We start from the raw sequence: 27,361 nt of genomic DNA, 5'->3' as shown, positions 1-27,361 counted from the left end.
AAGAGGCCAGGTTCAGTGCCAAAGTGTACAAGAGGAAGCAGTAAAGAGTATCAGTCGAATGTTTTTAATGAAAAATTTTATTCCCAATACAGGTGAACATTGAATGAGCTCCAACAAAGTCAAAGAAAGCGGTGGAGCTATATCGAGGCTCTCCCATCACAGTTAATGCACCTCAGAACCACTCAACAGCAATGAATCAAAACTCGAAGCACAGTTATGGCTAAGTGACCATCACAGAGCCATAAAGGCAATACATTAATTCCTTTTTGTTACAGCTGCACCCAGTGCAGCTCGAGGATATTTTCCCACATTTATTTCAGACATGTGTTAGGTTTAGGACATTTATTACAGTAGATTTGTCTGAGATCTGATTAGTGTAGATATTTTGCTTATATAAATAACCCTAATTCACTGTTTAAAGGGTTGGTTGGTTGATAATCCTCATGAGAGACTCACACTGTATATCTGATATGTTTTTCTTAATCAAAGATTGCTGAAAGCTCGGAGAATGGACGGTTTGATGTGTTGTTAATGATTTCTAAAGGATGAATTTGGAATTTTTTTGCTGCAATATGAATCAATAAGTTTTCCTCACCTCTGTTATTTCAATTTCATATATGCTCAAGTTGCAGAACGAAGGATTGGTTTAGAATTTGCTTAGCTGCACTCTATGCTCAGTTTCTGTGGCTTCTTAATGTTTTTCATCTTGATTTAGGCATGAATATGAATTCTTTTATGGCTCATGTTTGATCTATTTCACATATGAATGACTGTTATCTAGGAATCCTTAGCTGCTCCTAGATAGAGCTCATTTATCTTCCCCCTTCTAACCTGAATGAGAGATTCTTAATTGCCTCCCATTCCTTAGCCTTTCAATTCGTCTCTTTACCTTGAATGATTGTTTCATATGCAGTTGTATTGCTCCATTTTCCTCTCTTGTGACCAATAAAACGCACCAACAGTCTTACTCCATGACTCCATGCCCAATGGTTTGAAACTTATCACACTATGTTTTGCCTCTCTACCTGAAAGCATCAATCTTCCCACCAAAATCAAAACAAAACCCTTTGAACTCAACACTAGCCTAAAATCATCTTCAACAAAGCTAAATCAGAAAGAGAGAGCCCTCTCTGATTGCAGGTGGGCTAGAACCTGCAGTCCAAAGATTGGTTTGTGGTTACCTCGGTCGTATCCTTTCACGAGCTTAAGGACAACCTGAGTGATAACAGGTACTTCCTGAAACAATCAACACTATTACCTTTTTCTTCTTGATTTGTCCTTCTATCTTGATGGTTTGAGGAGTGGTAATTCCTGCCAATGCATTACAAAATATGGTCAGATTCATCTAGGCTTTGTTCCTGGAGTATATCCTCTTCTTTTGACCTTTCTTGCTCCTTTTCTTCTTCCTCTTCACAATCTATGTAGAATAATTTCTTCTCAGCACACTTATGACCTTTAGTGTATTTGCTATCACAACTGTAACAAAGCCCTTTTGCTATTTTTTCTTCCAATTGTTTTGGTGTCAACCTTATAGGTTGTGGAAGACTAGCGGCAACAACACTTCCGTCTTTATAGTTGTGAGTGGTATGCTTCCTGGTTGCCATGATTTTGCTTTCCATTTTTCTTGCTAACCTGAATGCCTTCTCTAATGAATCAGGTTCTCAAAGGTGAACATCATGTTGAATATTATCCTTTAAAGACCCTATGAACACATCAATCCTATGCTCCTCTGGAATATTTTCTACCCTTATGTTCAATTTTTGGAACTCCTCAATGTGCTCCATTATTGAACCCTTTTGTTTGAGACTTATCAATTGGCTAAAAAGTGTTGCTTTTTGTATCCTCATAATGTGCTATCAATTCTTCCGTAAAAATTTCCCAAGTGATCAATTGTTTACGAGAACAAAGCCATTGATACCATACAAACTGATTTGGTTCCAAATATAAAGTTGCAATATGTACCTTTTGTGTGTTTTGCACATTATTGAGATCAAAAAATTGCTCCATCTGTAATATCCATGTTGCGGGATCCTTGCCATCAAACTTCCTCATATTGATTTTTGGAATACGGTGCATCTTCGATCCAACATTAGAGTCTATGAAATCATGATTAACATTTCCTTTGTTTGCATCATGAGTTTCCTTTACTCCCCTTTCACCATTAGTAAGTATTTCTTATAGAAGATTTCTCAAATATGCCTTCAAATCTATCTTCAAATCATCAATCTTGGCTTCCATGCCCTTTATCTTAGATTCCATGCCATTTATCTTAGCTTCTATTAGCTTTTGTGAGAGTGAAATTTGTTGCACTTGGTCTTGTAATTTTGATATATCATGTAACATTTCTTCCTCTTCTTCATGAGTCATGCTAGAGCTTTCAGATTGATTACTAGGTGTTTGCATTTTCTTTCCTTGGGGCATCAGTTACTGATACTAATGCTCTACTATGCCCTTTGAATTCCTTCAAAATAACTTTTCAAACCAAGCTTAGGCAAAAATTTAAAAAAATCTACACACCTTTTTTCACTTTGTAGGAGCTCGATATTGCCTCTGATGTATCTCTGTAATTTCGAATCATCCAGTTCTGAAATTATGACCTGCGGTAGCCCTCTGTGTCTTCTTTCCAATGCCACCAGTCTGACCCCAATTGGATTCTCCAATGAAGAGTTATGCCAAATCTTGCACAGTGACCTGATTATAGACTAATTCAGTAGAGCAAACTTGTATGACGTTCCACGAGTCACTGTTTTTACCTTTGGCTCTGAAAAATATATACAAGAAACTAAATTCCGTCCTCTTTCTGTACCTTCTTATGAAATTTCAATCTGATGCTCAGAGAGAAAGTTATGACGATTTTCCCCAGGTCACCTGTTTGGAATGTAATTCAGGAATCTACAAAAATACCAACTTCCTCAGATCATATCTCCGCAAATATAGCGCGAAAAGCTCTGAAATTCGGACCCAAGGTTCAGCGCGATTTCTTCTCAAATGGGTTTTTTTTTTAGCTTTTGAAATGTCACAGAAAACAAATTTATAGCAAAAATTCCATGATGACCTGTTTGGAGCAGCGAAACCCTAGAATCCAAAGTTCTGATACCAAATGTTATGAAACCAGCTCAAGAAAAAGTTAGAAAAGATAGATCAATGCCTTAAAATTCAGCCTCTTCGAGGGGGTAACCTCCTTTACATTACATAAATGAACAATTCTTGGATGATTTAGATGACAAAACCTCCTTTCTATATATAGGAGTCTAAGGAGTCACAATATAACCCAGTCGGCCTAACAATAATAATATAAAGCCACAAAAATAACAATAGAGGGATTCTATGGGGCACAGTAATAACAATATGGGGACAATAAGGGCACAACAATATTAATAAGGAGTACAACTACAATAGTAATGGGGTAATCACTAGTATTATAGGGACCCAACAAGTGCAAAGTAGATCAACGATGCTTCAGTCAATCTCCGGGTTTGTTTATGAGCTGAACAATTGACTTGAAAACATCCTAAGTGCCCTAGATGTAGCTTTAGTAACCTCATTAGATCAGCCCTATACTTTGTAGTTACTAACTACCATTTTCTCGGCCTAAATCCCTAGACTAAACTACAAACTGTGACCAAAAACCAAGCTAAAGTCTCGTTCCATGACCATCACACCTTGTCTTCTTAGCATTCTAGATGCATCGTACCTCCCATGTGCAGTAGGTGGGATGCATCCCTGTTTCCCTGTGTTACAGGTGCGTTGATCAGACAATACTAAATCTGCCTCCAGATTTTGGTTTTTCTTCACTCTCTTCAGCTTTATTCAGGAGTTTTGCTATCTGTGATCAGTAGAACACTGTTGAAACCCCCTTCTTTGCATCATCCAACCTCCATTGTACAAAGAATTGTGAATGTTTTTATTTATTGTGCGCCATTTACAGTTCTCTTTTACAAAGAAGTAGCTTAATCGAACTGTCGTCTTTTGATTTGGAAGTGTCACAAGTGTCGTTTTTAGTCAAATAAAAGAATCCCATTGTTCTTGATAGTCGATTACACTGTTACTCTTGTATTTGATCTGAATTTATAAGTATTTCAAATGTCGAAAGTAGTTTTCAATTCAAAATCGCAAAGTGTCGTCTTCCCTTTCTGTCATTTTTCGAAAAGAAAATTGTTAGTACCGTCACTTTGAAAGAAGAAATAATTTAGATTTGTACTTAGCATTATTTTTGTCATTCACACATTAAGAAAGTGAAAACAAATAAATTCACGTGCATTTAGACTACTTGTTTATTTTGATTTAGGACAGTGCATCTAGTGTGTGCTCTCTGCTCTATGTTGAAAGGATTTCATTTCTCTTTCCTTAGTAGCTAGGATTTTCATTGCAAAAAGAAGATTAAATGATTGTTTATCATCTTAGGTTGCATTTTAGGAATTGTATATCTACATCATGCGGTGAACCTTAAAGGAAAACTTCTTAAGAAAGATCAACTGTAAAATAAATTCAATGAACATAAAAACACTTTGGAACCTAACGCACAACATCTAGAAGTCTAGGCTAGAGACGTATTCCGGCATCGTAAAGCCTGGTAACTGCTACTTTCATCATAGGTTGGGTGATTCCTCCTCTTTGAGACGATAAGTGCTAGTACGGACTTGTGCTCCCACGTACCGTTGAGTATATAGTGGGAGACCACAATAGGCTATATCCTTTATCCTTAGGAAGCCGTGTCTGCCGCCCTATTGATCGCAATGCACTGAACACAGCATTCGGGAAGATTGACTGCCATACCGTAAAAAGTATTCTGCAGTTTTGTGATTAGTTTGGTAATCCCTCTGTCTAGATTTTCATAGCAGTCTCTTTCGTTCCTTTTTAGACTCCTTAAAGGAAAAGGTCCATCTGAGCACTTGTCACTTCAAGCTCATTAAAAATCAAAGGTGACTACAGTCATCTTTAGCTTTTTCTCGACTCTTAAAAGGTGAAAAAGCAAGTTGTGTCAAAGCATCTAAAATTCATTTAATACAGAATAACATTTTTCCCTCTTATTTTGAGTTGATCAAATAAATCTGCAATCGTGGAATAAAGTCAATCAAAACCCCATCGTTCGCAGAGACTGACGAGTCAACCATCTTTGACTCCAGAAACCAAAACGTTCTGGGTCAAGCGAACTCGTTTAACTGGGTCAAAGTCTCCTGGTTTGTTTGAAACTTGTATTTCAACATCCTCTGAGACTCTAGTTACTCCAACCATTTCCGGTATCCCTGCCTCTACGGAAGAAGTCCTGCAGTTACAAGAGGACATTAGAACTGATCCTAGTGTAATAGTAAACACTTCTATTCCTGAACTAGCTCCATCCAGGTTTGATTCAGAAGGTGTTACCCCTCCAAAATCTGTTGATACACGATGCATCAACATGAACACGAAACTCTACATCCATTTTGGGAAGACTAGGGTTGGAGCGGAGGCCAATTTCCCCTTGAGGACATCCAAACTTTTCATGCAATCGTCATTCCACCAAAATGTAACGTCATTTTTCAATAGTTTTTCCATCGGCGCGGTGATTTGGGCATAGCTTTTGATAAACTTTTTGTAGTACTCGGTGTGTCCCAAGGTAGCGCACAACTGTTTAACACTTCACGATGCTTCCAAATTTAGAATAACGGCAATCTTCGTAGGGTCCACCATCAATCCCTGTTTGTAGACCACATGTCACAACAGGTTTCCAAAGGGAACAAGGAATGTGCACTTCTTAAGGTTCAACGCAATCTAGTGTCATTGGAAAGTATCCAGCATCAAATTTAAACTTGCTACCTCGTGCTTAACTAATCCGAAGACAGTCCAATCATCCAGATAGACCTCCAAGAACTTGTGGATGTATTATTTGAACGCAGCAACAATGATGCGTGAAATGATGGCTGGTGTGTTCTTCAATCCAAACGGCATAACGGTGTATTGAAAGCAGCCCCATTCCGTTGTGAAGGTCATTTTGCTCCTATCTTCTTGCGTGATCTTGATCTGATGGTACCCCGAAAACCCATCCATGAACGAGTATGCTTCTTGTTCGCCAACATTTTCCAATACTTCATCTATAAACGGTGTCGGGAATGGGTCATGTACACAGGCATCATTTAGCTTCCTGAGGTCCACGGATATTCTTATTTTACCTTTTTTATTTTTCTCCTATACTACCATAAGACTCACCCAGTCGGATTCTTCCACCGGCTCAATAATTCTGGCTATGAACATTTTGTCTAATTCTACGCAGACCTTTTCCTTGTACCTCGGATTCAAGTGGTAAGGACTCTGCTTGACTGGCTTCTCGTCGGGTTTTAGGGTGATCTTCATCATCCCTAAGTCACCAACGATCCCTTTTAAATCTATATTTTTGGTTGGGAATAAGTCTTGGTATTCATGGAGTAACTCAGCTACCTTATCCACCGTGGCATCATCCCAATAGTCTCCAAGTGTTGCATACTTTGGTTCTGCCTCCGTTCCAATGTTTACCTACTTCGTTTTTAGCAGCGCGGTGATGTCAGGATCCTCAATCGATGGTCCTCGAACCTCGCAACAGCCTTCCATTTCTAGAATGTTAATATTTCATGGGTCCTCATCATCCTCCTCAACATTTACATTGTAACACTCCAACGCGCAGCTCAGTTGTGTCACCCATTCTAGCTAAAGTAATTCCATTGGCTCCTGGGGTATTTTGAAGATAGATGCTTTTACTGCTTTTAGCACATCATCAATAATATCCCACCAATGATCTTCAAATGTGAAGGTCAGTAGGAATCCTTCGCGCAAGATGTCCCATTCGCTCATGCCATGGCGGAGCTTCGTCTCAGTATACCAATTCATGGGTATGAAATCCAGAGTATGTTAGAACAAATGCACCCATTGAGGTTGTGGCTCTTCCCCATAGACCTTGGTCCATTTCGCGAGGTGTGTACGTGGATCATCCCATCTATCATACTTGTCTGCTAGCTGCATCTGTGGTTTCTCAAATTGTAGGCGCATCATCCTTCTGCATCCGCACCAGTCCTCAAAACTTCTTTGATGCATACCCCACCACCTTGCAGGCATAGTCCACAGTGCCCATTTCAAAGCGTCAAAACGCTGCTGTTCTGGCACTTCTCTTTCAAATTTGTTCAGGAATTCATCCACCACTGTCAACCCATCATACATAGGCAGATCCCTTACCTCTATTTTCACACAATGTAGTGATCTTACCATCATGTTTCAATTGAGCATGGTTACCTCGTGTAACTGGTTCTGCCATCGTTCTGTTTCCTCATCCGAATATGATGTGCAGGAGCTTTCGCGCTCCCATGAAATCCTGCCATTGGTTGTAGGATTTACGCAATTCTGTTCCCGAGTGGTTATCTTGTAGATACAGTCTAGCTCATTGTTGCTCGCGCCGTCGCACACTAGTTCTGTGTAGCGCGATCCTTCCGCAAGGTCTAAAGGTACCACTATGCGTAGTGCCTTTTTCTCAAAAATAATTTTGTGCTTCTTCAAGTTTATCACTCCATTCATACCAGTGGCCCAATCTATTCCCAATAGCGCAGGATGGGGATTGTTGTCATCAGCAATCTCTATCACTTTGAAATTTGCAAGTGCGCTCGCACCTTCGATGTCTACCGTTATTCCCTGCAATCTTCCCATTGGTAGGATTTTCTGCTGGTTCTCTATTCGCAATTAAATAGGGGACCATTGCAACACGGGCCTACCCATGCACTCCCATGCCTGCTTTGGCAGTACATTCGCATTCGATCCTAAATCCAGAATCACTTGATCCATTTCATACTCTCTGATTTGTGCAGTCAATCTCATTTCCCTTCCGATTCATGATGTGTGCTTCCCGAGTTTCCGGACTACGCGCGGTTCTCCTGACCCCACGCACCTAGTGATGAGTTCCTGCAGTCCCTTCATAGCCTTGCTATCATGAAACAGCTTCATGCACATCTCCAGAAAGGTAGTGAGCATTGAAAGATCCATCTCCGGCTCTAGTTGATCCTTACTACCTAAAGTGCAGGCCTCCATGAAGCTCTTCTTAGCTTCCATGAATGTCTCCTTCACGTGCTCCAAATTAAATTCAGGTTCCTTTGTAGGAGCCTTGCGAACCCACGCACTTTCTCCAGGCTGCTTACCTTTGTCATCTCCTGTCGTGATACCACCTCGGAGCACAATGTTTATATTCGGGTCCTCTTCGCATGTCTCAGACCTCATCATTTGCAAATTCTAAGTCGGGGGAGGCTGGAGTATCCCTTTATCACGTAGCCTCACTATCAGTGTAGGGTAGTCCTCTGTCTCATGATCAAACTAAGTAAAATATAAACACGATGCTCTCATCAGATTTGTACAATCGTGGGCATAATGCCCTGGCCCTCCGCAATTGTAACAAATCAGCTGTTCGCGACCCCTTCCTGGTCCCATTCCACCTCAACCTCGTCCGCACCCCTGAAATCTAGCGTGTGTTATCCTTGCATTTGGATCGAGGGCTCGCGTTTCAGTTTGTACTCTATAGGCAAGAGTCCAATCCATCATCAGTTCATAACTTCTACAGGTGAGTTCATCATGGCCTACTAACCTACAGAAATTACAGAAAAATTGTTGGTATAATGCCCCGGCCCTCCGCAATTGTAACAAATCAGCTGTTCACGACCCCTTCCTGGTCCCATTCCACCTCGACCTCATCCGCGCCCCTGAAATCTAGCATGCGCTATCCTTGCATTTGGATCGAGGGCTCGCATTTCAATTTGCACTCTATAGGCAGGAGTCCAATCCATCATCAGTTCATAACTTCTATAGATGGGTTCATCGTGACCTACTGACCTGCAGAAATTACAGAACAACTGTTGGGACATCTGTATATACTTCTATAATATATGACAATTATCCGTAGCATGTTTTCCTCCTATCTGACAAATCACGCACCATAATGCAGGCGTCACGCTCGATCCTACTTGTGCCTCTAGTCTTAATGGCATCGTCCCTCCTGCCGCCAAGTAGTTCGCGAATACTGGACAATGGTCCTTGTCGTGTCCCTGTCCCTTGCACTTTATGTACCATACCTCCTCGCGTGCCTCTGGGCGAGTTGTCCTATCTTGTTTCAAGCTCTACATTTCCAGACACAAATTTTGTAGTTGTGCGTGCATTTGTTGGACTCCCAGGCCCGGATCTTGTATTAGGGTCTCATGGAGTCTCATTGCAATCTCCAAAGCTTTGGCCTGGGTGGATAACTTTTTTTGTCACAGCGTCATTCTTAAATGTGGCAATAGTGACGCTACAAACCATGCACGGTGTTGTCCATCCATCAAGGTCATGTTGGCTTCACGAATCATACTCTTCAGTCTTTGATCCAGATCCCATGGGGTCTCACCTAGAAGCATCGCAATTTCCTTAAACCTGATAATCAATTGTGTCTCCAATTTTGGCCTGCTAAATTCCTTGTTCAGCGCAGCCTGGATATCTACGATCCCTACATTTGGATGGCCATTAGAATGCTTAATGTACCATGTCAATGCGCGATCTTGAAACACGCTTACCAGTGTTTCCTTCTCTATATTTTCATCCACGACTCCTTGTGCTTCCCATACAGCTTTTACCACGAACCAAAGTTGGTCTGAATCTTCATTCCCTACTCCTCTGAATACAAACAATTTTATCGCTCTCGCCATATTGAATTGTGGTGGTGCGGAGGTGGTGTGGGTGGAGATGGAGGTGAAGATGGTGAGACTGGTGGTGGAGTAAGTGGTGGTGGTATGCACGGAATTCTTAGCCTTATCAGACTGATCGCACTTCTTGGTAAAACTCTCACAAGCTCTTCCTCGCTTTCTCACCGAGGCAAGATCAAGGGGCTAGTTTCCATTTCTATGTTACCTTCATTTCTATAGATCCTCCCACTCATGATCCTTTGAGGAAGTGTCATTCTGCCTCGTTGTAGCTGATTGTCGTGTCCAACGGGAACTCGGTGATAAACCCTCCTATAATTTGATCAAGCCAATGGTCCACAACGCGCGCGATCTTATCTTCCGATGATCCTAGTCTATGCACCAATTCTGGAGTCCACACAATCGGTTTGTCGAGCCTACGCCTTCCCTCACTGTCTGCTAGCTTCACGATCCACTCATTAAACTCAGAGGGGAAGGATGCAAAGAAAATTTAGTGGATCTCCATATATAAGTAGCGCTCTAACCATTATTCCTTTGATACTCGCGGATTCTTGTTTTCCTGTGTCGCGAACTCGTGAATATTTCTGTCCAACCACCCTTTAATTTCTTTCTTTGTCGGATTCTAGTGACATGACATTAGACATCCCTTATGCAGATCTCAGTCTTGGCAACGGAACCATTTGTTGGCTTGTTGGGGCTTGACCCAGGTTCGGAGGTGATTTAGCCAAACAAATCTCAATACTACTGGCCCTTTCGGCAATAGCCAGCAGAGCACGGACTGAGGTCTCACTCGAAGTAGTATGGGAGGGTGCTAGAACCAAATTTCTGCACCATAGAGATGTCTGATTAGTTCAAGTGGTCCATAGTTTGACCCTACGCACACGCTGCTACGTGCACTTACCCATACCTCTCAGCCTATGATGTTGCTTTCGTGTAGCCCTACTCGGTGGCCGAAAAATGTTATTACCCAAATCCTTACTAGTAACCTGATATTATTTGATTAACTTAGCTTACTTGCATGTGTAAAGTATACTTAGCAATATTTTTCATTGATACAAGTGCACGCAGTGAATAAATAGTACATTAGCAATTGATTTCAAACATGTAATAACTCAAGAACAGATACACGGAATTCAGATAAAACTTCTCTTTATTATTCTCTTCCTTCGGTTACAGAATCTATTCTGCCCTGCACACTCAGCTGCAGGGGTCCGTGCACTCAGCTACAGAAAACTAGGCCTCTGCGCACTCAGCTGCAAAGCCTTCTCCTACTCTATGACCCAAGATACTCTTAGACACTTGCTCTATGCTTCTATCTCATACTTCGTTCTAACTTCACTATCTTTTACACTTAGAGCTTTTCTCTATTTATACAATCCCATGGTCCGCGGACCATGGGTAGGCCGACATTACATTCAAAACTAGGGCGGACAACCCTATGACTCTAACATACATTTCGCGCCCGCAATTCGCGGAGATTTACAACAATATCAACTCAAAACTTGGGATTTGACATCAAAATTGAGGCATTTGGAGAAATTTGACTCGAGTTAACCGCAGGAAAATGGTAGACGTTGGTCGCATAATTCTCTCTCATTTGACCGAATTTGACTAGGTGATTTTGGACTATTTTTGGCTCTATTTGACCAGCACTTCAAGTCGTACCTTTTTACCTTTGACCAAGTTTGATTGGGGCACTTTGACTGTAGGATTATGGACTAGTTAGGGCACACTGACTACTATTGATCATTGACGAGGATTGCATATTATGAAAATTAGCCATATTTGACTATTTCTTCATTGGCATATTGATTTTTGGATAGTTGATTTGTTGGATAAGTTAAACTTTGAATTTGGATCTTATTATGGATTTGAGCTCATTGTACTCTTAGTTGAACATTTTATTACAATCTACTAGAAGAATAATTTTCAAAGGGTTTCTCCCTTCTGGGGGTTTTCCCTGGTCTTTGACCAAATCAGTTTCTCTTGTTGATTGTCTCCAAATGTCATTGTATTTATTGTTCTATCTTCAATTACAGTTGTTTATTGAAATAATTAGTTGTCATTGATAATATTTTTTAATGAAGGATTGAATTCGGCTAAAGTAATTAACATAGAATAAAGAAATGGAAAATTTAACATGGTATTAGAGCTAAGGTGAAGGAAAAGCCCAAAGGAGACGAGTTAGAGAAATCATCTTTGGAAAATTTGGAGTCTATCTAATCAAGTCAATATGTCTACCTCATTCTTCAAGGATGCTGAGAAGCTAGGAGACTCATCAAATTTCGTTGCTTGGAATATTAGGTTGGAAATCATAGCAGATGAAAATGATATATGGGAGTACATACAAGGAAAATTACTTGAGCCTCTGGAAAATTCTCTTTCTTCTGCAAAGAACAAGTACAAGAAATATGAGTCAAAAGAAAAGAAAAAAATAGTTGATGGTTTACAAGATCATTTACTTGCCTATGTTGGGAATTTGAAGAAGTTTAAGGATATGTGTGATAATTTGTATGAAGTCAATAATTTGAATTAAATCATATCCTTGGAAGAGAAACTCAAAGATATGGAGATGAATAAAGGAGAAATTGTGTAATCCTATATCATGAGGATATCTCGTCTTAAAGATCAATTGCAGAGAATTGGGGAAATTGTACCTGACAGGGAGGTAGTGTTTGTAAACCTTAGAGGTCTCCCTCCTATTTGGGAAACCTTCACTACCACCATAAGCAATAACAATAGTTTCCTGTCATTTGATGATCTTGTTGGAAATCTCACTCAAGAATAATCAAGGATGATTTCAAGAGAGAGAATTAAAAAACATGGAGAAGGAGAGCCCATTATATTTGCTACTCAAGATAAGAAGAAAAAAGGAAAAGAAATACCATCTGGTTTGAATGAGCCCTATCCCAAGCCAATGGACTCCAATAGAATATCAAGGGATATTGAATGCTATAATTGTTATAAGTGTCGTCGCTATGCCTGAGACTATCAGAAAAATAGAGATGCTCCAATATCTTACCGAATCTATAACATCAATAGGTACAATGATAGGAGAAGTATTGATGATAGAAGAAGAGATGATAGAAGAAGGTGAGATGATAGAAGAGGGAGAGACAGTTGAAGGAGAATAGATACTCCAGATGATCGTGAGGAAAGTCCTTCTCCTCAAAAGAAGTCAATAAACTCCATGTATGAAAGTAATGTAGTTACTAATCAATCTCAATACATTATTATTTCAACCCTTTCTAGTTCTTCTCCTAATTCATATAATAGTTGGCCGGTACATAATGGGGATTCTAGACACATCTTTAGGTATAAGGGAGTCCTCTCAAATCTAGTTGATAAGGAGACGAATTTGAAGATTATTCTTGGGGACAAAACCACATATCCAAGGGAGGGATTTGGTACTATCAAATTTGATTTAAACTATGGAGAATATGTTATTCTTCATGACGTGATGTATATTTCAGAACTAAACAAGAACCTAATATCTATTGCTTCCTTGGAAGACAAAGGAATGAGAGAATCCTTCATCAACGGAAAGGTCCTCTCCTCGTCGAAGGAATATCGAATGAGAGATGCTTTTTCTCTGGGATCTAGAGTTGAATGACTCTATAGAGTCAATGGAAAACCTCTTTTACCATTGTTTAATGACATTAATCATCAAAGTGAGATACGGCACTGAAATAAAGAGAAGTCAAGGGGACCATTCCCCTCTAGCAGGATCAAGACCGATGATAATCTCGAACAGAATGAAGTCTTTGTGAGAGAACATGTTTGGAAGGATGTTATGGCTGAAGAGTCGATTAGGAAGAATGATGTATGGGATGTTGTTCCGAGACCTCAAGGAAAATCTAATACAACTTCAAAATGGCTATACAAGATGAAGCATGAAGCAGGTGGAAACATTGAAAAGAACAAAGAAGAAGTATGTTTTGAGCAGCCTCAGGGGTTTGATGTATAGGGAAAGAAGACCCACATTTGTAGATTGAACAAATTATTATGTGGTTTGAAGCAAGCTCCACAAACCTAGTACGCCTCAATTGACAACTACCTGATGAAGCTTGGATTCACAAGAAGTAGTGTCGATATGAACCCTACTTCACGAAACTAATCAAAGGTATTACTTTGATTTTGGTTTTATATATTGACAAACTATTCTTAATAGGTATTTAGCCTCTGATGATTGAGCGTAAGGAGTTTTCTTCTGAGTTCGAGTTGAAAATATCTTGGTCCAAGATATGCTTCCATAGATATGAAACTACATGGAAGAGCACATATGGGTGCTTCTTAGGATTTACGATAAAATCGTGGATAAGCCAAAAACAAAAAACTGTTATTTTAAACACAGCTGAGGCAGAAAACATTGTTAACTTGGAAAAGTTGTTTGAGCATTTCCTAGATACGACAGAGATATATTGCGTCAACAAAAGTGAAATCTGACTAGCAGAGAAGCCTGTTTTTTATGATAAATTTGAGCACATTAAGATCATATGTAATTACATATTTGATATGGTACAGACAGTAACTATGATACTTTGTCATACTTTGGTTGATGAGAATATTACAGATATAGAGAATCTTGGACTAATGGATGTGACCCTCTCAAGTAAGGGTCCCGGTTGATCAAGGACACTAAGCTATTCTCTTCCCCCCATCTAAACTCCCAAGGTGAGGAATTAATCCTTAGAGCTCCTAGGGTTGAGGGACCTCTAGATTTAACAAAGTATAACTATTTCGCATCTATCTTTCCCACCCATCTAGCCAATGGGTGTTGGCTAGTTGAGTTAGGTGTGATCCTTACCACTTATGGTAAGTGGCATCCCGCTCAAGATAAAGATGCAGGGGTTCTACCATTGCCTCTTGATGGTCAAGTTGGGAAGATCAACATATAATAGGATAGGCACGACCCTTACCATATATGGTAAGTTGTGTCTCTCCTATTATTTCCACGCAGTGGGATAGGCGGAATCCTTAGCTCATAAGGTAAGTGGCATCCCTCCTATTGTCTATAGGTTTCCCAACTTGTAGTAGTAGCTCCTTGGTCGAAGAGATTCTCAGGTTGTAGCATTGGCTTCTTACTAGAAAATATTCCTAGGTCATAGCATTGGCTCCCTGTGGGCATAGATTCTCGATTTGTAGCATTTTCTCTCCATTGGTAGAGATTCTTGGGTAGTAGCATTGACTCCTTGCTAGCAGAGATTCCCAGGTAATAGCATTGCCTCCCCAATGGAAATTATTTCAAGTGGTAGAAGTGGCTCCCTGATGGATAGAGGTTGGTAGTTGAAGCTCCCCTATTATTATTATTTTTTAGATTTGAGAATGATTCAACAGACAGAGTCAAGCATAGATGAGACAAGATTTGATGACAATATACTTGCAATGATCACATTATGCAATTAGAATTTCTCGCTAGCTGAGAGGGAGTATTAATTTGGAAGCGTGGTAACAAATTGCAATCATTATATTAGATTCCTCTTTTTGGGAGGACCAAAATTAACCTTTGAAGCACTAAATTTGGATAAGGGAAAATGTATTTTTGAATTCAAGCCCATAGCTACACAAATTGTCAAGATCAGCTTAAAGACAAATTGTGCCTACTCCATCGCATATAAATACAAGTGACCTCAAACTCATTTGGACATCACATCAACTCATCTTCTCTCTCTCAATCTGATTTGTTTGTATAGGTCTGAGATAACTTTTTTTCACATGTGTGGCCAGAAAGGAGGACGAACTTACAAGTGGCTGAAAATCTAAACTATTCTTCAACTTTGACTAGCATTGACCAATGTTGACTTTGACCTTCGAAAAAGAGTTTGACTTTGATTTTTTGGGATATTTTGTCTCATCATGTTAAAATTGGAAACTATGGCCAAATTCCACTTTAGACAACTTATTTGATGGAGATAATGATTTCATTAAATTCCTCTTTTCGAGAGGACCAAAATTGATATAAAGATCATCTAATTTGAACAAGCAGAAGTGTTTTTTTGAATTTATGCCCACACATGTGCAAATTGTTTAGGTCAACCCCATCATCATGTATTCTCATGAAGCCCAATTGACCTGTCACTTCACCCTCAACAACTTGTATAAATCCAAGTGACCTCTCACCTCATTTGGCATCATCATCACTCACACATTATTCTTTCTCATCCCCTCATTAGTTCGTACAACTATTGGGCATTCTCTTCCTCACACATGTGTGGAAAAAGGAGGTCAAATTTCTGGATAGGATTACAAGGCCAAAAATTTCAGGAGTTGACCAAGTTTGCCCAGCATTGACTAGGGAGTCTCGCTTGGTTTGACTACAATTTTTGGAGGATTATTTCTATTTCTCTAGGCTCCATTGTTGGAACAGAAATCGAGAAAATTTGAGCACTTTGACCAATGTTGACTTTAGGGTTGACTACATAAAATTATAGTATACTTTCTCTCTCCTTTGACCAAATTTGACTGGACTTTGAAGGACTATTTTGGGTTGACTTTGACCAGCAAGGAAGGTCAAATTTGACTAGGTTTGACCGAGATCCAAGTGGACTATTTGACTGCTATGTTGACCATCTTTGATTTTCTAGTTAGGGATGAGTTTCACTACAGTTGAAAGCAGATTTGATAGGGTTGTTTTGACTTTGATTTGGCAAGTCAATTTTGACTTTTGTAGTCTCCCTCTCTCTCTGCTAAACATTTGATATAATAATAAGAAGAATTGATCAAAGGGTTTTCCCCACATTGAGGTTTTTCCCTGACATCCACGAAATCTAGTGCCCTCTTGTCTTGGCTTATCTTCTGCATTTTATTTTATGTTCAATCCATAGTTACTGTCAATGTGATTTATGGCTAATGTGATTGTTATTGGAAACTAATTTGGAAATTGCCACTAGAATGCTTAAAAGTACATTGAAGTAATTTTTCTAAGCATAGAACATACCATTGTTAACCAAATTTAACATGGTATCAGAGCCCAGAGCCCAAGTGAAGACAAAGCCCAAGCAAGAGAGAGAAAAGTAATCACCAAGAAATATTTATTGGACATGTTTCAATGGCTTCTTCATCTTACTTCAAGACTAATGGCAAGCTCAATGAAAAATCTGGCTATCATGCATGGAAGATGACTTTGGACCTGACTTTGGATGAGCATGAATTATTTGAATATGTGAAGGGAAAAGTGGTGGAGCCTCCTTCAAATGTACCAGTTTTTGCCAAGACAAAGTATAGAAAAGGTGAGGTCAAGGCAAAGAAAAATTTGGTTAACTATATTAAAAAGCATTTGGTTGCCTATATTTCTGATTTGGGAACTTCTAAGGAGATATACGATACACTGGTTAGGATGTTCAAAGTGAACAATGCAAATCAAATCATCTTTCTCAAAAACAAGTTGAAGGACATCAAGATGGATAAAGGGGAGTCTATCCAATCCTACTTCATGAGGGTCACACAAATCAAGGATGACCTTATATCTATTGGAGAAGTTTTTGCTAATAGGGAGCTCACTCTCATTGCACTTGGGGGTCTTTCAAGAGCAGGGGATGTGTTTAACACCGCCATTCTCAACAATGACAAGATTCCTAGTTTCGATGACTTATTGGCTAAATGCACTCAAGAGGAGACAAAGATGATGGAGAGAGACAAGCCTTAAAATGGAAATGAATCCACTGCTTTCTCTACTCGTGCAAAGAAGAAAAATAATATTGGTCCAAGGAGACAAGGTCAAGGGTTCAAGTAGGGATTCAAAGAAGGAAGAAAAGGAAGTTGCTTCAATTGTAACAAGTTCGGCCACTATGTTAGAGAGTGCCCTCACAAGAAGAATTTTCCAAGGGATGACAACAACAACAACAACAACTTCAAATACAATGGAAATCAAAGAAACAACAAGTTCAACAATAAAAGAAAAAGGAATGCTCTCATTGCTCAATATGGAAATGGTTGACCTCCCAAAAGATCGAGAAATTTCAGGTATAAAGAAAGTAATGTTGTGAAAAAACAAAAGGAGTTTTATCTTATTTCCACTCTATCTACTGTCTCTCCTCCAGATACTTTGGATCATTGGTTTTTCATAGTGGAGCCTCAAGGCACTTCACTGGGTACAAAGAGGCTCTCTCAAATTTGATTTAAAAGAAGACTAATTTGGAGATCATACTTGGAGACAATGCCACCTACCCCGTGAAAGGGATAGTTATTGTCACTCTTCACTTGAATCAAGGTCAAACCATTCATCTACAAGAAGTATTGCATTTTCCCGATTTGAAGAAGAACCTGGTGTCTATTTCTGTGATGGAAGATAAAGGCTTCAAGGTAGCATTCATTGATGGAAAGGTATGTATTTGACAAAGAAAACCTAAATATGCATTCACACTTGGATTTAGAGTTGATGGTCTCTATCAAGTTGGAGGAAGTCCTTTGGGAGCCTTGACTTGTGATACTTCTCTTCAATCTAAATTATGACGCTGGAGATTTGTCGACCTTCATTACAAAGCCTTACTTGGGGTAAGGAAGATGGTCACAGGTATGCTCGATTTCAACATGAATCATGAAGGATTTTGTCAGGAACATGCAACTGGGAAACTTACAAGGGGACTATTCCCTTCAAGTGAAAGCCAAACTACATGTATTCTTCAATTGCTCCATTCTGACATATCTGGTATGTTTCCCATAACATCATTGGGAGGATACTTATCCTATGAATTTTTTATGGATGACATCTCTCATAAACATGGATCTATTTCTTGAAGAAGGAGGATTGTTACACAGTAACTTGTCACTCCCCGTTCCTGATCCTAGAGAACCCTAGTAGTTACTATTGTGTTATATTTTCACCATGAAACCTATTCTCTTGCATCCCTTGAAGTTTGAAGAAAGTAGTCCCCACTTCCTTCATAACATTTCCAGAGAATCCTTGGTAAAACCCAGTTTTTAAGATCAGTGCTCTTTCCCAGTTGTTATCGGGAAAACTAGTGTCCATTCAGAGCTGCTACTCCCACTAAGACGAGTAGCTATCTTAGAAACAAACAAACTAAAGTCATTTGTGTTTTCCTTTATGAGAGATAGGTGAGAGAGAAGCAGAGAGTACCAACCTCAATGTTTCGCTAGTCTCCTTTCTCATTTTCTCTCTCCCTTGATAGAGCTTTTGCCACTCCTTTCTCACTTGTCCTGCTTCGAAGAAAACTTGTAGAGTCAAAGCAGAAAAATACCATCAAATCATAGAGATCTATAACCATAAACAATGTAGGATCAGATGTACATTAACCATATAAATGCATATACAATACAAGATTCAGAGATATACAAGCATATGGAGGAAAACTCAAATAACTTTATTGATAGAAGTAGTAGAAGAGAGGATTACAACCAGGTTGTCTGATCCAGCATCATCCTCCTAGCATGAAAGCCCTCTTCACCTCATACAAAGCAAGATCACCCAATAATGTCCTCAAAGAGAAACCAACAGCACTTCCTTGCAAACTACAAAATTCCAACCTTTGGATCTCTAGGATGAGGGATCCATATATACATGTTTACAGGGGAGTGAGTTAGATTTTGGGATTTTGATTAGTGTCATTTCACTGATAGTTTTTGGTTCCACTTGGAGATTTCAGATCTCTTACTCATCCTTGGGTGAATTCAGAGAGGCTAGTGTCATATGAGCAGTTTCTAGAAGATTCTCTAGGTTTCCTCCTAGCAAATTGTTTCTGCCATTTGTCTACTCTCACTCATCGCACCTTACAGAAGGGCTTTCCAGTATGCATCACACCCCCCATGTGTAATAGGTGAGATGCATCGCACCCTATGCATGGAGCAGTCTATATGGTCCAGTTTTGACCAGTTCTGAGTAGTTTTCCATGGAGAACTTATGGGAGATGATGTAATCAGCTGACCTTGTTCCTTTAGGGTATGAAACAACACTTTTATGGGTTTAGAAGCCCTTGGTTTATGGACATATGTGATTGGGGTTGCAGTGCCAAAATATGTCTATAACAGTTGCCCCTTAAAGCATGAGGTCGTAAATCTTTTGATGTCGGGTGAAATGCTTTATAATGAGGATCCAAGGTTTTTCAAACTAGAAGGTGACCTGTAATAAGATACAATACAATACATTATCTTCACAATATTTTCATGATCTAGCTGAAGCAGGCATTCCCATGTTCATCTTTATAAATTCATATTCATGTACATAAGACAGACAATCGTCTATGTGGCAGACTGATGATTCTAGTAGAGCCATCATCCTTTAGTTTGGATGATTATCTATGCAGTTGTGATGTACATTTGATGTCTTTACTTTCCTGAATATATCGCAGCCCAGATGGATGAAACTAGATATGAGGTCTTCAAACTCGTTCAATCTTTGCCCAAAGTACAAGTCGATCCATGTGAAAAGATGTTCTGAGGTCAAACATGGAAAGACATCACCTGATTACCAGCCAATGATGTAAGTTGTTAACAGGCGCGAGAGGAATCACCAATAATGATGATGACCCTCAAGGTACTACAGTACAATTCACGTGGTGTGAATACATGAGTTGATGTTGAACACCACGTAAAATCTTTCGGTCGAAGGCCATTGATGTAAACCTGTCACCAGAAGTGAGAAACTTGTCATTGAGGCATGCAAGCTTCAAAGTACTGAAAGGGTTGTTCCTAAGTCAACTTCTTGGATAATGAGCTGATGTCGACAAGAAGTGACCCGTCGTAGGAGGGCCTTAATGAATCCCACATCTACGACATGGAACAGAGCAAATGATTTTTTGGAGGTGAAAACGATCTGATGATATAAAGTTCAGGGTGGTGGTCATGAAAAATGGAGAGTGAAGGTATTGCAGCGGATGAGGCGTTAGCTAGGTTGGTGAATTCTTTGAGCGACTTCTCTTGAACATGCCGGAGACACTGACATGGATTGGTAGCGTTAACCCCAAAAATGGATGGTGTGGTGCACCAATGGTGATATGACCGGTGAACGGAATAACCCAACCCGACTCAATCATGGTGACGGAGTGAAAGTGTCATGTTCAAGAGCGACCTGCTACCAATGAAGCTATTCAAGTTTTCTTCCCTTTTTCCCCAATCATTGTTGACAAGTACCTCTTTATTTTTGTCAAGCTTTAGGAGGATAACATATGCTTGTTCTATAATTTTCCCTTCAGGTAAACCTGTCACTATGTTTTAACGAGCCTAGAGACAGTGAAACTCGCTCTTGTCTACATGGACAAGTTTGTCACTATTGTTTTAACGAGTTTAATGACAAAGATAACTCGGTCCTTTTCAATTTTAGAGAGTCTAAAAAGGGACGGAAAGGCAACTCCAGCAGTCCTTTTTCGTAATGTAATCCCTTAAGTCCGAAAAAAGTATAAAATAATACGAAAGGGATGAATTTTCAATAGTTTTAATGAGCCGAACAAGACAAGCGCTCAATCTTTTTGTGTAATAATCCCTCGGGTCCAAAAAGATTAAAATCTAGAGGAGGGATGGCACTTCCGATCACTTTAACGAGCTGGAGAGGCCAATTGCTCGGCAATCTTTTCATATTTTACGAGTCAGATGAAAAGAGCTTAAAGGAGACTCATTTTTTGAGGAATAAGTGATGTTTTTTGGATAGTAACTAGTTCCAGGTAAGGTTTGGAACTTTTCAATCATGGCGGTGTAAATAAGGTGGCTAATAGAATCACTCATCGTAGCTGTTCCTCAAAAGGGTAAGCAATCAAATGGAGGCGTATGATTGGCTAAAAAAGAGTGGAGGTGATGGTGAGAACACAACCAAGGTTCAAAATTTGATAATTATGCAATTGCAAAGATTATTTATTGAAAGTGGGTTCATTTTTTAATGAGCTTAAACTTTGGGGGAACATTTGCTCATTGCTGGGTTTATTTTTTAATGAGCTTGAACTTCGTGTAAAACTGCTCATGGCTATGTTTATTTTTTAACGAGCTTGAACTTCGCGTAAAATTGCTCGTGCTAGTCGTATAATAAGGATGTCTCATCAGTAGGTTCATTTTTTAGGGAGCTTGCCCCATGCGCAACTTTGCTCCTGAGCCTTTCGTTATGCAAGCTAGGAACGACCAACCTACGAGTTTAAAGGGTTAAGAGCCTACAAACTAAGAAAATAAATGGTCACTTTTCACTTGCATGCAAAAAGGTTTTCATGCCCCCAGGTATAAAGTAGATTTTCCAGGTCACCATATGGAAGTTCTTGCATTAGCAAGATTGTTCCATCCGCGTCGCAGACAAAACACTTCCTTGGCGATGTCCATCGAAATGGACAAAGGTGACTGTTGTCAGTGCCAATCACATAACCTTTGACAGGGGAATCCTTTTCCAATCCAAATTCATTTTCCTAAATGGACAGGGGTATCAGACTAGTCATATTCCTACGCAAAAACCTAACTTATATCTGGGGTTTTCCTACCGAAGCAGACCAGGGCGCATGCCTCCTGGGTTTCAATCACAATCACTGAATCACTTGCGCTCATCAGGTGGATGGGCTGGAGATTGATGAGGCATTCCTTGTGAAAAAATACCATTTAGGGATGGGATTTGACTAATAGTTGTGTTTGAACCAGGGAATGAAAGCTAATCATCTAGGTGGACCACTCTACCTTCATGTGGAAAACACATCACTCGGAGGAGTGAGGAAACGATATCTCCCATGCTATAAATGTAGTCATGCCCAAGGAGTAGATTGTAATCTAGAGGTCCTTGGACTACCATCACGTTTAGATGAACGGTTTTCCTTCTCAAAGTTATAGGAAAATCTGGAAGGATCCCTAACACTTGACTGGTACCTTTGTTGAACCTTGTCATATTTTTAATCTCAGGCAGAAGCGATGGAAAACCAAGTTCTTTCCAAGTAGTTGAGGAAAGAATACTCATAGAAGCCCCTTCATCTAAGATAGTACCAACCATGATCATTCTGTAAGCTTGTACTATGATTCGGAATGTTACATTAGATGGTAAGCGGGGTCTGCCTAGTAGATTCCAATCAAAGGAAACGACTAGATTGCTTGGAGGTGGGATCGAATAAATGGCGGAATAAACCTCTAACAAAGTCCCTTCCTGCGGTAAAGGAATGGGTAGATTACCCCCATGTTCATCAGAGTCTGTGTTTATGAAAAGAATTTGAACGGTGTCATTCTCATTCTCTTTGGTGATAGTATCATCTGAAGGTGGACCCTCTGAAGACAAGATTGGGTCGACTGTCGTCTCGACCTGTTGACTTTGGTCCGGTGTGGACTCAGAGGATTTATCTTCAATGATAGGTGCTTCGACTGACAACAACGATGTGCCAGTCAGTTTTTCAACTAGAGATGGACTCAGCAAGAGTTTCTTGTATCCAGGAGGAAGTCATTGCGATGATGCAGGACGGTTATCCAAGACTCTTTTAGCTTCGTCTAGGAAAGGACAACGGTGGAGGACATGATCGCCTTCACACAGTCTACAAGGAAATTTAGATCTTCCTTTCTTTCTGTTGGCTTCATTTTCGCTAGTTTATGGTGTGCTTTCAACATGATCGTCAATGGTTGAAGACACTGGATTGTGCAAGCGGGGAGACCAGTCCCTCAGGATCCATGGGATGCAGGGACAATCTCAATGATAGTGGTCTCCCTTGCAAATGACACATGGAGATTTAGGTTTGGAAGGTGCGGTGTGTGGATTTTTTCCAGACGATGCACGGTTGCCCCCTTTCATCGTTGGATTCTTCTTCTTCTTCTCCTTCCCTTTCTTCTTCTTCTCAGTTACTTGGTTTTTAGCGTTACTAGCTTCACCAAGCGAAGAGGAAGAAGGAGAGGGAGAAACAAACGAAGTAGAAGGTGGGGGAGCGACTTCAGGGTCATCTGGTTGTTGATTTGATTGCTAAGGAATTGCGGTGTTTTGAACGACAGAGGTCGAGAAAAGCCATACTGGCAGGCCAATTGTGAGTCTTGGAAGGGACAATGTAGCCATGTGTGGAGCACCAACATCCCCCCAAGAGGAGAAAGGACTAGGATTTCCCCCAAGGGGAAATCCTTGATTGGTAGACTCCATTTTTTCAACCTAAGACCAACGAGGGAACAGTGACGTTATTCCGATTAAAATAAATTTTATGACGCTTTGACACAACTTGCTTTTTCAATTTTAAGAGTCGAGAAAAAGCTAAAGATGACTCTAGTCGCCTTCGATTTTTAATGAGCCTGAAGTGACAAGTGCTCAGATGGACCTTTTCTTTTAAGGAGTTTGAAAAGGAACGAAAGTGACTACTCTAGAAATCTAGATAGAGGGATTACCAAACCAATCGCAAAACTGCAGAATACTTTTTACAGTATGGCAGTCAATCTTCCTGAATGCTGTGTTCAGTGCATTGCAATCGATAGGGCGGCAGAAACGACTTCCTAAGGATAAAGGATGTAGCCTATTGTGGTCTCCCAATATATACTTGACAGTACATGGGAGCACAAGTCCATACTGGCATTTGTCGTCTCAAAGAGGAGGAATCACCCAACCTATGATGAAAGCGATAGTTACCAGGCTTTACGATGCCGAAATACGTCTCTAACCTAGACTTCTAAATATTGTGTGTTAGGTTCCAAAGCGTTTTTATGTTCATTGACGTTTATTTTACAGTTGATCTTTCTTAAGAAGTTTTCCTTTACGGTTTACCACGTAATGTAGATATACAATTCCTAAATATGCAATCTAAGATGATAAACAGTCATTTACTTTTTTTTTCCAATGAAAATCCTAGCTACTAAGGAAAGAGAAATGAAATTCTTTCAACATAGAGTAGAGAGCACACACTAGATGCACTTTTCTTAAATCAACTTCAGCATGCAGTCTAAATGCAAATGCACATGCCTATATTGTTTTTTCAGTTTCCTTAATGTGAGAATGACAACAAGAAAACTAAGTACAGATTTGGATTATCTTCTTTCAAAGTGACAGTACTAACAATTTTCTCTTCAAAAAACAAAAGGAAGGCTAAGACGACACTTTGCAATTTCGAATTTAAAATTGCTTTTGATACTTGAAATACTAATGATTCAAATCAAATACAATGGCAAAAGTGTAATCGACTATCTAAAAGAGGAATGCTTTGTGACACTCTTTTTCTTGACTGAAAATGACACTTGCAACACTTTCAAATCAAAAGACGACAGTTCGATTAAGCTACTATTTGCAAAGGAGAACTGTAAATGATGAAAAATACATAAAAAACATTCACAATTCCTTCTGATGGAGGCTAAATAATGCAAAGGAAGATGGTTTCAACAGAGATATACTAATCATAGACAGCAAAACTACTGAATAAAGCTGAAGACAATGAAGAAAAAACCAAAATTTGGAGGCAGAAACAGTCTCATTCAATCATCGCACCTGTAACACAGGGAAACAGGGATGCATCTCACCTGCAACACACGGGAGGTGTGATGCATCCAGGTTTCCAAGAAGAGACAGTGCGATGGTCCAGGGATGAGACTGTGCTTGGTTTTCACTCACAGCTTGTAGCTAAGTTCAAGGATTTAGGTTGAGCTAATGATTATCAATAAACACAAAGTATAGGGGCTGATCTAATGAGGTTATTTGAGCTACCACCAGGGCACTTAGGATGTTTGCAATCTAGATGTTCAGTTCATAAACCAACCCAGAGATTGACTGAAGCAGCATTGATCTACTTTGCAGTTGCATAGCAAAAGCAGTTCGAAGGCTAGCTGGCTTGACTTCAAGCTCCATCTGTGGTTTATAAAGCAAACAACAGTAACAAAACAAACAAACTATTCGCTTCCCAGCGGAGTCGCCATTTTGTTATTAGGAAAACTAATGTCCATTCAGAGTGGCTAGTCCCACTAAGACGGGTAGCTATCTTAGAAACAAACAAACTAAATTCACTTGTGTTTTCCTTTATGAGAGATAGATGAGAGAGAAGCAGAGAGTACCAGCCTCAGTCTTTCACTAGTCTCCTTGCTCGTTTCCTCTCTCCCTTGATATAGATTTTGCCACTCCTTTCTCACTTGTCCCGCTTCGAAGAACACCTGTAGAGTCAAAGCAGCAAAATACCATCAAAGCATAGAGATTTATAACCATAAACAATGTAGGATCAGATGTACATTAACCACATAAATGCATATACAAATACAAGATTCAGAGATATACAAGCATATGGAGGAAAACTCAAATAGCTTTATTGATAGAAGTAGTAGAAGAGAGGATTACAACCAGGCTATTTGATCCAGCTTCATCCTCCCAGCATGAAATCCCTCTTCACCTCATACAAAGCAAGATCACCCAACAATGTCCTCAAAGAGAAACCAACAGCACTTCCTTGCAAATTATAAAACTCCAGCCTTTGGATCTCTAGGATGAGGGATCCATATATACATGTTTACATGAGAGTGAGTCAGCTTTTGGGATTTTTATTAGTGTCATTTCTTTGATAGTTCTTGGTTCCACTTGGAGATTTCAGATCTCTTACTCATCCCTGCGCGAATTCAAAGAGGCAAGTGTCATATGAGCAGTTTCTAGAAGATTCTTTGGGTTTCCACCTAGCAAACTACTTCTACCGTTTGCCTGCTCTCACTCATCACACCCTATAGAAGGGCTTTCTAGTATGCATCACACCCCCTGTTTGTAATAGGTGAGATGCATCGCACCCTATGCATGGAGCAGTCTATATGGTCCAGTTTTGACCAATTCTGAGTAGTTTTTCATGGAGAACTTCTGGGAGATGATGTAATCAGTTGACCTTGTCCCTTTAGGGTATGAAACAACACTTTTATGGGTTTAGAAGCCCTTGGTTTACGGACACATGTGATTGGGGTTGCAATGCCCAAATATGTCTATAACACCAGTGTCTCACCCGTGCTGATTTGTAGAGTTTAACACTGTGACCCGTGCCGATCGAAACTACTATTAGCCCAATACCTGCACCAGTCTACTTCAGGAAAGTTTTTATAAAAGGACACAGAGGTTCATGTCTATAAACTTCTAATGGCAATGCACTGGATGTTTGTTTTCTTGGATAAGGGCCAAGAACTCCATATAAGGTTATTTCCCCCTTAAAAGTGGACCTTCCCAAGGAGATGAGACCTTCTTCCCCCTTCAGTGGATCTCATTCTTATCCTCCTATCCCTATATAAACCACTTCCTCTTACCCTTTTTGGTTACAATACACACAATACTTTTCTTGGATAAGGGCTGAGAACTCCATATAAGGTTCTTTCCCCCCTAAAAGTGGACCTTCCCAAGGAGATGAGACCTTCTTCCCCCTTCAGTGGATCTCATTCTTATCCTCCTATCCCTATATAAACCACTTCCTCTTACCCTTTTTGGTTACAATACACACAATACAACACATAGTGAAGCTGCAAAATTCTGAAATCTTTAGCTTTTGATAGAAGAAGATTAGTCTTAGATGACAAAAGACTAGTCTTTGGCAGCTAAAGCATGAGGAGAGAGAGTCAAAGATTGGAAGTCATTTCATGTCAAGCTAGGGAAGGAAAAGAGTTCTGAAAAGGCATGTAGCAGGACTTGGACACCGCAAAGGAGATCTCCAATGTCAAGGCTTCGGTTGTATTTCTCTTTGAAGTTTATTTTAATACAACTAATAGTTTATTTCCTACATCGAGTGTAATATTACATTTGATAGCTTATAACTCCCTGACCTTTTAAGTAGATTGAATTCGATTTTATGCTATCACGTTTGTTGTTGTTTCTTGCATGTTTGTTTCAGGTA

Source organism: Pinus tabuliformis, chromosome X (genome assembly GCF_031772625.1).
Source record: "Pinus tabuliformis cultivar Carrire ecotype Pingquan chromosome X, CPIR1, whole genome shotgun sequence".
NCBI lineage: Eukaryota > Viridiplantae > Streptophyta > Pinopsida > Pinales > Pinaceae > Pinus > Pinus tabuliformis.
This window is presented reverse-complemented; position numbering follows the sequence as displayed.